Genomic DNA, 12082 nt, shown 5'->3' with positions numbered 1-12082 from the left:
TCACCACGCATTGTACAACAGGCTGGTGGAAGTGGTTGATGGATCGCACTTCTGCCTTGGCACTATTATAGCTACTGTGGGTGTAATGACAAGTGTGTAGCTATGCAACAGGATATCAGCCAATGAATAATAAACCCTATTCCTCAGACTGATACCGCACCATACTGAAAAGTGCAGGTCACTGTTATTGCTAATCAAAATACAGTGACAGAAGGGGCTCAGAAACAGTGTATCTCTTGGAGAGTTGGTATCGTGCTGCAAAAAAAGTGAGGAAGGGCAACATTCTTATCACTGGTTTCCTACAATCTTGTTTTAAAACCAGAAAATTTACAAGCTTCTTTCTTTGCTAATTTGGGAGAACGTCTTGGCGTTTGGCAGTGCTTGAAATGGGTAATGCGTGTTCTTCTGAGGCAGATGCAGCATCCATCTTTTTGTGTGTGTGTGTTCCCACGGATCCTGTGTGATTGGAAGTAGGGAGAGAAAAGGAGAAACTCAGGAAGACAAAGAGCATCTCCTTTACCTTAGAAATGATACCACTTTGCCTTTTCTCCTGCAAAGCCCTTGAATAAATAATCAATGTCTTGTCTCTGCAGCACCACTAATTTCAGATTCATGGAATAGGAAAGGTGGCTACAGAACAAATAAACAGAAACACTGCACATGGGTGTTCAATGGGGATTATTCTCAGATATGTGGATATAGGGCTACAGACCATGAGTTGGCTAGGGCACTGTTCTAGACAAGGCTTGATCAGGCTAGAGGTCCACTGCTGGTGTTCATACTCCTACCCTGAGCCAAAATATACATTACAGGTATCTCATCATTAGAAGAGGGAATCCTTAACTGCTGATAATGTCTGATTGACACAGCAGAAGCTTTTCTGGGCTTCCAGATCTTCAGTGTGCCATTTCCTGAGATTTCTGCCCTGAACCTGAGATGGGGAGAGGTATGTGTGATATTCCAGCTGGTGGTGCAGGCAAGAGTTGTGAAGGGTGTGTGTGTCTTATTCTAGATAGCTGTTTGTGAAAACAGACACGAGGTAAATCTGGAGAACCAAGCTAAGCAGCTAATGCAACAACCCAGAATCAGAGAAGGGGTGGGGTGGGGGACATTTCTGAGTTGCCAGGCAGACAGCAAAATATGCCCCATGGTTGAGATAATTGTCATCATTTTCATCTACATGTTCTGCCCAGGCTTAAATTCTACCTCAGATACAAATATCAAAATTTCTTCTCCTCCATTTCTGCTTACCTTGAAATTTATTTCCCTGCAATCCTGTGAAACTTGCTCCACAGCCTCACAGGTAGAAGGAATAGGAAAGCTGTCATTTATATATGAATATTTTGTACCATGAGAGGATTTTATGGGTTTATTTATTGTTGTTGCACTTGAACTAACTTTGTTCAACACTGAGCCAAGAACAAGGCAGTGCTGTACTAAGCCTCTTTTACAACAGCAGTAGTAGGAAAAGAGGAAGGTCTAATGAGATGGATTGACTCAAAAAGGAGATCATGGCCTTCAGTTTGCAAAACCTGAGGTGGACTGTTAACAACAAGACCTTTTAGAGGTCACTAATTCATAGGGTTGCCATAAATTAGAAGTGACTTGACAGCACATAACAAGAACAAAAAAAATCAGAGGTTCATTTCATACTGAAAAGGCACAATGGTACTTTAGAACAGGAGCCAGATGAATATGTAATCTACATTTCTAGTGAAATGTGTCTCTTGGCAAGAAGAACGAGAAGAATGGAAACCAAAGTGACTAATTAAAAAAGTGGTGATCGTTTCAGTACTTTTTAAAGTACCACTGCTTCTGCACTGGTGATAGAAAGACAACTGGATCTGAATGACCAGTTGTACAGTTGGAATGCTTGCCTAAGAACACTGATTATGCTGCAGATGTTATGTGCAACGTGGTCAAGCCACTTTATTGCTTCATCCCATGTCTCTGTAAAATAATGATTGTAGTTTTCTTGTGCAGTGGGGTATTAATAGGAAATATTGAAGGTCATAATAACCAGGAGTTTAAATTAGGCACAGCCAGCAGAGTTGTTGTCACCAGCCCTGGTCAGCAATCCAGCTGCAGAATTATCACTCAAATGAAGTTTCTGATCACTTTTCAAAGACCGCTCCATGTACAGCACATTGAGTAAATCCAAGGGGAGAGCAACCAAGATACTGCTTTTTGGACTAGCACTGACAGAATTCCCCAGTGGGCGTGGCCACACGAGAGAGGTTTTATAAAGATTTTATAAAAGTAACGAAAGAGGTTGTGGAGAATAAAGTTTGAACCACAATTTTTATTTGGAGCAAGAATGAAATGAAGGCCTCATGTCTTAGAAAGGCCTTGTGGCCACTGTTTTTAGGAATGGTGTGGTGGGAGAAGGCTGTTTACGGACCTGATAGGAGGGGCTGGTGCTGACTTCAAGGTTAGTTTCCAAGTCATTAGTCTCAACATTCTGTCTATAGAAAACTATATGCCTTGTGACTATAGTTAGGAATGCAGCTATACCTTTTTATTTCAATAGTCTCACTGATTATCTTTCCCTTCCCTTCCCTCTCTCTCTCATGATCATATGCACACATGTACACACATTTTTGAACCTTTTTGGTCAGCTTTGGTAAATCCTACCTCACTACTTCTTTGGGTTCATCAGAACTAGCATTCCTTGTAGCTTTATGCAGGGAGCTGCCTTATACCAGGTCAGACAATTTATCTATCTAGGCCACTAAAGTCTCTACTGACCAGTAAGGAGCACGTCTCCAGTTTTTCAGACTGAGAAAAGTCTACTCTGCCTTTCCTGTCACCTGCTATTGGAGATTTGGAGATTCTTTCAACTCGAGCTGCAAGGAGTTGAACCTGGGGCTATATGCATGCAGAGCATATACGGCTGAACTTTGGTCCCTTCCTTGCTGAATTTCATTACCTTTCAGCATGCCCTTCATTAATATTAATATTCGTAGAGTACATATATGTTTCCTCTTGTCAGGATTGTTTCAGTTTCGGTTGAATCTCTCTCTCTCTCTCTCTCTCTCTCACACACACACACACACACACACATACACACACACACACACACAAATAGAATTTGCACAACTCCTTTCCTACACCTACTAACAATTTGATATGATCATACCCCTTAAAAAAAGTGGAAACCTTAAGATTAAATCATAAAATACTTTGGATTTGACATTGTGTTCAGAACAGGCCTTTCTAGAAATTAAAAAAAAAAACTGTACAGATGCACAGTCAATGTTTTAGCCGTTAAATTCTGAGTATAGTCTACCTGGTCAGCAATCCTGTGGGACAATTTCTCTCTCCGCCACCCCCATCTTGAAGTCAGGCTGTACCTTTCTCTCCCTCTTTTTCTCTCCCTGCCCTTGGCTATTTTCTTTCCTATGACTGCATAAGTTCTGCTATTGGCAGGTTGATAGCAGTGCTCAGCATGTAGCAGAGGAAGAAGTGTTAATTCTCAGCTTCACCATATAACTCACAAATGGTGCAAGCAGGCGATTCCACCCGTAGTAACATTGCACAGGTCCCCTGCATGCTATCTCTCCTTTCTCCCCTATGAAGAAGATAAATCATATCAGAGGTTTTCATTGTGAAGGAGCACGAAACCTGAACCCACTTGGAAGTTAAGAAGGAGGATATAGAACAACCGGAGTGGTAGACGTTGCCACCAACATATAAGCTGCTTTTTCTCTACTCACATCTTTTCTTGGTCCATTTTCCATGATAGATAACTTAATCTGTGGTCAGGCTTCTCTGTTTCAGCCACAATACAGCAAGCATTTAACAATATGTCTATGATGAAACGGTTCAAATTTACTGTTAAAGAAAAGAATCTGATAAAGAAGGAAAAAGTGAGATACCACAGTTAGGGCAAAAGACAAGCCTCCAGCCAGATTAACTGAACAAAAAACTTCTGCTTCTTTAATAAAGCACATCCTCTTGCACAAAAAAAAAGACACACCAGGAAATAGAGGAGAAAGAGTTGTAGTGAATGGTATATAGACAAACTATGCTAGTTCCATGTACACATTGCTTTAGTTAGATCACAATGTGAAACTGGTAGTGATGCACTGTTAGAGTCACCATTCCTATGTTCTTTACATCTACAAAGGATTTGGGGAGATCTTGTACAGGTAGCAGAGTCCTGAGTTGCTGCAGCTGTCTAGCCTTCCCACTATTTTGCTACACTGAGATAAAAATATTATCTGTGTGACTGCACTGTTACAATGGCATTTGCACAACCCTTTTTCTGTTAACTTTTTGCTGTGCTCACTGGATCATAGGATCAGTCAGTATGTTTTATACTAGGTGGTGCTGTTACACAGAGCTGTGCAGAATGGCATATTTAATCCGCTTTTCATCACCAGATACTAACTTACATGAGGTTATGGAAAGTGCAGACTCCCAGCTATTGCTGAACTACAACTTCTGTCATCCCTCATTGCTATCTATGCTGGCTAGACCTGATGAGCATTAAAAATAAAAATTAAAAAAAATCTAGACCACAAGTTGTTTGCTCCAGTATATCATAGGTAAAACAACGGAAGTTAATGATAGTTGGGGAACCATCACAACTAAGCAGCTCACTCTTGATATAACAGGGTTCTGTGTGAACTGACCCAGACAAATGTCTGCATTATACTGATTTTTAATGTTATCCATTCTAAAATAAGCAATGCTAACATATATGTAATATGTATGTTAACTTTTTGTATTATAATATCTGTTATGCTTTGACTTTTCAAGTGTACTTACATGTTAAGTGGAAGTTACATGCCAGGAGCAAAATCTAGGCATAGAATGTTGTATATTTTCTTACTGAAACATGTCCAATATTGTTGGAATCTGGGAACTGTTTTTGTGCATTTTTTTTTCTTTTGACTAGTTGCCCTAGACATTTGAAAAAGTTTTAAAATCTAGTATTTGCAGACAAAGAAGACTTGTTTAATTTCCTTTATTGGCATGCAGAAAAATATTTAAGTTATTAGCACAGACTAGATCTCTAGCATTTCTTTCTGAAGTGTGGAAAACAGAGCTGACATTTTAACCAACTGAACAATCTTCCAGAATATGAAAGTAATGTTCTGAAAGTCAATTATTTTCACATTTCACTTTTGAAAATTTTCTTCGATCAATTTTATTGCATTTTTCTGCATTTCCACAACCAATGTTTTGTAGGGACTATACATAAAAACTTATACAAACAATTAAAATGTAAATGTGGTATAAATATAGTGTCAAACACCTACAAAGGATTAAGCAATAAAGCTGAGTAAGTCTAAGTTTTAAAACTAACATATATCCTTTATTAGTTTACTGAACAATAATGTCAAGCATCTGCTTGTTACCTAACTCATATTTTTACATATTTTTCAATATGTAGTAGTTAGAAACATTACAAAATATACATTACCATTTTTGCAAACAAATTAAAAGTTAGGTCAGTTTGCTTACAACCTTCTTGTTTTAGTTCTGATCAAGAATCATACTGGGAGACATGAGATTGTGGGCCAGCACAATGAACTTGTGGATGAATTCTTGTCTCGATACATTGGCTTAAATTTGTTGAGTCCTTTTACTGATTCAAAAATGTATGCAGAATTCATCTTAATCGCCACCGGTCACTTTCAAAACATAACTCAACATTCCTTACCGTCTTTTGACACAAGCAGCACCAGAACAAGATCGTGGCTGCCATGTTAATTTGGCATAGCTCCTGCTCCTATATACCTGACTAATTTCAGATCTAGGTAAGAAAATTGACAATGCTATCTCGCCATCATTGAACTCTATGATTAATGCTGGTGTCTTCTTTTCCATAAATTTGCAGCTCTGTTCCAGTGTACTCTAATTTTAACATAGGGAAGGAATCATTCCAACAAGGTGACAAGGTGTACAAGCCAATCCTCATATAATAACTTAGATTTACTAGAGAACTAAATTACCCTTTACAGACACTTAGGACAGCACTGTCTTCTGCCTGTCTTCGATCTCAAGGAACTGGAAGGGAAATCTGAACGGTTTGCAAAGAGACTACAAAGCGTATGTGTGCATGTATGAAAGGCAGAATTCAAAGTGGTCACTGAATGACTTTCAGCAGGGATGCTGGAGAGAATGCAGTCGCTTTCAAGTCTGAAGCGATGTCACAGAAGCACCGAGATACGTTTAGCGGTGAAGAATGTGTGAGAGAAGGGAGATTTTAAAAAGATTTTCTTACTTTCAAGAACAGGAACAGGCTGATTCTGTCAACTAAGAATGAAATTCTTCTCATCTCTTCCCAGAACAATGTGTCTTCAGAAAAAAAAAGAAAAGAAAAGAGAAAGAAAGAAAAGCACCTCCAAAGCACAAAACCAGAAGATGGAAGGAAGAAGAAGATGGGCTGGAAATGTGGGGGAGAGAGAAAGAGAAATCAAGGGACTAAAAATAGTAAGTAGCGAAGGGGGCTTTTTGTGAGGCAAAAGGAAAAGGAGGTCAAATGGTAACGCAAAGGGGAAAAGATGGGAGTGGGGAATGGGGCTGAGCGGGGTGGGGGGAAGTTCCACCGATCCAGAAGTGACGGGGGCGAAAGACAGCGAGCGAGCAGGGGGATGGGATCCGCAAGGCCAGGGAGGGCTGCAGTTGAAGTGAACGGGAGGGAGGTTGGGGGGGGGGGGGGAGAGAGAGAGTCTGGGTCCTCGGCTGGTTTCATGGAGTTGCCTGGAGAGCCCTCTACCGCCCCTACGGAGAACGGCAGCAGCGGAGGCGCGACGCGCGGGCTGCCCAGGGTGAGCCAATGTCAGTTCCTTCACTCTCTAGCGCTGGGCACATACTGAACTTGTCACAGATTAGTAAGCGATGCCAGAGAGTGAGCTGAGCTGGAAACTGCCGGGCCAGCTGCGCAGAGTCGCCGGAGGGGGAGGCCATGGAGCGCGCTCCCGCTCCGCCGCCCCAGCCGGACCGGGCCGAGCCGAGCCGAGCTCCCCAGCCCTGCCCGGGACTCCGGAAGGCAGGACGTTGGGCTGGCCGCGGAGGGGCGGGGGGAGTGGGGCTGCTGCTGAGGGAGGGGCGCGTGTGGCTTAGCCCCCTCCCCGCCACACTTCGGGAGGCCTCGAGGACCAGAAGCGTCCTGGGAGCGGGCTTGGCACCTCGGATGCTCTGCTTTAGCCTGAGATGTGGAGTCAATGTTTTAGCGTGCGCAGGGGTGGAGTTGGGGGGGGGGGGGCTCGTAGGGCTGGGTATTGCCCGACTGACAACCACCCCCAGCGCAGCTCGCCTGTTCTGTGAGGATTTGCCCACTTGAACGCTCCCATCCACCCCACCTCACCCACCCCATCAGGGTTTGGGGTGGTGGTGGTTGTTTTTGCCTCCACAGGGTCCATTGCGGAGGCTTTGGACCGCAGCCCCTCCGCGAGTCCTTTCGTGAAGGTCGGGAGTCGGTCGGTCGCCGTCAGCTTTGCTTCCAGTCAGGCAAAATGGGGCCATGAGGCTCTCCAAAAAGGGTTTGTGGTCCCTGGTGTACCAAGCTGCCCTGCCCTGTCTCGCCCCCCCCTCCCCAAATGATTTTCCCTGGGAGGGGGAAAGGTGACTTGCTGCTCCTGGAAGCTCATTTAAAAGCAGGAGCCCTGCTTAAACAAGTGACGGAAGCCTCCTGCAGTTTTTCACACATTTTTTTTTAAAAGCACACCCTGTTTTTCAAAACCAGAAGCGGACTTCTGGCTACTTTCTGTTGTCTTTGTTTTTTTGTGTGTGTTTCTTATTTTGGGCAGTGTATGCAGCCCCTGGAGGATGGCTTAACAGTGATGATCAAGCATTGCAGCCACAATGTTATAGTTGTGTAGCTATTCCTATTTTATCTGATTTCAATCCCGCATTTCTCTCCCAAGGAGCCCTGCAAAAATTAAAACTCAACCGTTAGTTAAAAGCAAAGCAATTAACATTTAGAACTCTAATATAGTAACTTTTAAAAAATATGATTTAAATACTATGAATCAGATTTTAAACAGCCTACCCATTTCAGTTGTCCGCTGCCTCCCCCAAAACCTTTCTAAAGAGATAGGTTTTCTCTTCAGGAAGTTTCATAATCTGGCAGCAGCCACAGAAGAAACCCTGTCTCAAGTCCTCAGCTGGTGTGCTTTTGAGACCCAGAGAAGGCACTGCCACAAAGAACTGAATGCAGAAGGGGGCTCTGACATGGAGGCATAAACTTTCAGGTGGCTTGGACTTGAGACATGAAGGGGTTTAATAGTCATGACCAGCACCTCAAATAGGGCATGCAAATAAACTGGCAACTAATTAAAGTGTTGTAACGTGAAAGTCGCACAGTCCCCGTAACCAGCCCCAGGCAAGAGTCTGGCTGCATCATTTTGCACCACATGAAATTTCTGACCTGTCTTCAGAGACAGCCACATATAGAGTGCACTGCATTAATCTAAACAGGAGATTATCAAAGAGTGTGTCACAATAGCCAAGTCAGTCCTCTCTAGGAATGGCATTGCTGGCACATTGGCTTTAATCATGTGAACACATTTCTAGCCACTGCCAAGACCTGGGCATCCAGACTTAGAGAAGAGGAATCCAAAAATATGCCCAGGCTATGCGTCTGAGTATTCAGAGTGAATGTCACTCCATCCAATGAAGGTTGAATCCCTATTCCCTGATCTGCCTTTTGACTGACCACGAGTACACCCCTCTCTTGCCTTCATTAAGCTTCCTTTTCATTTATGCTAATAGTTCAATGGCCAAGAGAAATAACGTCAACCTTTCTTGAAGTAGCAGAAGCTCACGCCAGAAAATTGCACTGGTGGAACAATGAATGATTGTAAATAGCTTTCCCACATTGATGACAATGGTACTGTTTGAGAGACTGGAGTGGAACATTGTTCTTGTGGTCCTGTTATTAATTTAACCCTAATTTAGGCTGTTTGTTGGCTTTTTATTTTACTGCCTTTCTCTTCGCTCTGAAGTATTCTAGGAGCTTTGAAGTATTGAAAATCCACCTATTACAGCCAAGACAATTATGCCTTTTCCATATTCACCACTCCTTATCATTTCTCTGTGTTCTTTCAGTGCCATTTCATTTCTGTGTCAGATTTGGACTCCATAACTTCCCTGCATCTAATATTCTATCCTCCCAGATACTGACCCCCTCCAAACATAGCTTGGGCATACACACACATTTCCCCATTGGGTCCATTCTGCATTACCTTCCCATTCTCGGTTGCCTTTCCCTCTATCATTACAAAGATGTAACGGTCTTCCTGATACATGAAGCAGTAGCATTAATTTTCTTCTTCAGCTGCCTATTTTCAGCCCTCTTGTTCGCATAGCCTTCTTTTCCTGCATATGTTGCTTTCGAATCTGTGTCCAGTTTTCCTCCTCCTCCTTGAACATAATCATCACCATCATCGTAATCTGTTCTGACCTGTTTAGATGGCTGGGTCCTTGCATCAGCATCCGAGGCTACTGGGAGGTTGCATGGTACCTGCTTTGCCTGTGGACTGCTATGAGAGAGAAATAGCCAGTGCTAAGAGGAACTCTGCCGGCATTAAGGATGGAAGCCATAGCAGTTGTACTGGCCCCTTTGCAGTCCTGCTTTAAATGCTGTACACTTCTTGAGCATTGCTAAATGAGCATAGTGCTTTTTGACACTCCCGCAAAGCACTAGGAATTTCAGTTTCTTTACAGAATTGCCAAGAGTCTGGGCCATATTATCAAATAAAACTAGACTGTCTGCACCAGCCAGACCCATGTTTTCAGCTGCTGTCTCAGACATCCAGCCCTGCAATCCTGCAGCCCACCTGTCTGGCAGCCCAGTATGTTGTCCTTATTAATGTCTGCTTCACGCATCCACTCATCTTGCTTGTATGTTCCAGCAGTCCAAGATGTTTGCTATCACCAAGGGATCTTTTTTCAATCTGGTATGTATCAAACTAAATGAGGCATGGTTACAAATAATTATGGCATGACATGGTCCAGAAATGGGAGCAGATGGGGCTTCCCCTAGGATGTTCCAGGTCAGTTTTCTGGGGACTGGAGGGAAGGTATGGTGTTCCTAATGATTATTGACAAATCAGTCTAAAAGAGGCAACAAGGATGAGTGCAATGTCTGGGATCAGCAAATAATGAAGAAGACTCAGTGTTTGTAGTACAGCTGTCTTCTAGTTGCCAAGCCCAGTTGGCATGGTTCTGTAGGTATTTTTACTTTTAGGTTATGGAATTTGCATAGAAAAGATGCATGTGAAGGAAAATGGATTGACTGCTTTAAAATGGAATCTGAATGCAAGGCAGATGACTGCTTGGAATGAAAAGGCTCCATATCCAAAACTCCCCTTCTCACAAGACTTTGCTTTTTATCATTTAGTTGATGTAAGTTTCTTCGTATTGCATCTTGCCAGAGGGCATTAAATAAAGCCACCTTTTGGATGAAGCCTCAACTGATGTTGGGGACAGTTACTTTTTAAATTACACCTTCCAGAATCCTTACGCCAGCATGGCCACTAGCTGTAGTTCAAACTCTGGGCGTTAAAGTGAAGTATGGCATGGAAACAAATCTACCATGGCATGTAGATTTGTGAAAATACAGTCTAGATAAAGAACAAGCATTACGCAGGAGAAAATCTAATTTTTGTAAAAAAAAAAAAAAAAAAAAAAGGAAGAAAGAAAGAAAGAATAGATGATCCTTGTATTCTGGTGCAGTGGTGACAACAATAATTATGAACAGCAATGTGCAAAGAGACACTACCAGGCTCCAACAGGTGTGAACCCTTGGACAACATGCAGGACAAATTCAGAATGTTCTTGAGCTCCACCTTCTGGTACACAATCTGTTAACAGACAGATGCAAAGGCAGGCACCAGAGACGTATAATGTCATGCATTATGAAAAAAATTATATTATCATGGGTATGCTCGCTTCATGAGAGACATTCAAATCTTAAAGTGCTGCTTTCACTGGAGAAGGTTGTGGCCAATTGGTTAGCTTTTATCACACTTGCCTTTTCCTTTTTTAATTTGCCCATTTGCTCTGCATTAGCAGCAAACTAATAAAAATATAGACTCCACCAAGCAAAAACACCTTAACAAATCTCGAATAAGTACTCAAGACAGCTGATTTTTAAAATGGAATGATTTCTTCGGGATATTCAGGCATTGTATATTTCTGTGTAATGTTTTTTCTTTTCTTTTTTTTACTCTTGAACAACAATGCTAATAATCTGCCCCTTTACCAATCACAACAAACTTGTTTTTAGTTCAACAACCATATGCTTGTTTGCAATATTCTTTTAACATACATCTGAGCAGGTCCTCTATAAGATTCCTCATATAACATTTCATATAAACAGTTTCTAATTCACTAGCCTATATGCTATGGTCTGTGAGCAGCAGTGCAGTTGCCTCCGACAGCATGTGTTGGCAAATTGTAGCAAGACATTAAAGGAAAAAATCTGTGCCTCTATCCCCACCCTTTCCACATTGCTATATTAAGCCCCCCCCCCTCTGAAGCCTTGTGGAAAAACTGGGGGAAGAATCAGAGTTAGGGCAGGATCCAGCATGTGGTGAGGGCTTATCTGGGGCACCCCTGGGGAATACATTACACCAAATAAATTTAATCCCCAGATTTTCTGATGTGAAAATTGCCATTTTTTGGTGGTGCTTCTGTTCATAGCCAACACATGAGCATGCTTCAGTATATTAACACAAATATACTGAGTGAGAATTGCATGCCCTTGTCTTCAAAGATATGTAGACGGCCATATCCGTAAGGAATACATTCCAAGACCTTCCTCAGATGCTGGAAGGTGGTGATAATAGTGAATATATAGCTTGGCCTCTGGTTTCCCAGTGGCCTTTTCTGATAATACACCTTGTAAACACATCCCTCAGATATAATATATCACAGAAGTGAGTACACCCCGTCATATTTTGTAAATATTTTAGTATATCTTTTCATGTGACATCACTGTAGAAATGACACTTGGCTACAATGCAAAGCAGTGAGTATACAGCTTGTACAACAGTGTAAATATGCTGTCCCCTCAAAATGTCTAAACTGCTGGCCACAAAAGCGAGTACATCCACCAGCTCTG

General features: G+C 42.2%; 1 protein-coding gene across 2 annotated transcripts in view; it reads left to right on the top strand.

Annotated features, from left to right (window-relative positions):
* GRIN2B (glutamate ionotropic receptor NMDA type subunit 2B) overlaps positions 1-6500 on the top strand; it is a 572475-nt gene extending 565975 nt beyond the window's left edge. Inside the window, exons 1-2 of one of the 2 annotated variants that reach the window (XR_012087292.2) lie at positions 6067-6200; positions 6300-6500. The gene's annotated coding sequence lies outside the window, so the exon portion shown is untranslated. Of the gene's footprint in view, positions 1-6066; positions 6201-6299 lie in introns of those variants that run through there. The other variant, XR_012087293.2, reaches the window with a different exon arrangement.
* The last annotated feature ends 5582 nt before the right edge of the window (positions 6501-12082 follow it).

Source organism: Pogona vitticeps, chromosome 5 (genome assembly GCF_051106095.1).
Source record: "Pogona vitticeps strain Pit_001003342236 chromosome 5, PviZW2.1, whole genome shotgun sequence".
Taxonomy (NCBI): Eukaryota; Metazoa; Chordata; class Lepidosauria; order Squamata; family Agamidae; genus Pogona; species Pogona vitticeps.
The sequence above is the reverse complement of the archived record's forward strand: the minus strand, read 5'-3'. Positions and strand labels throughout refer to the sequence as shown.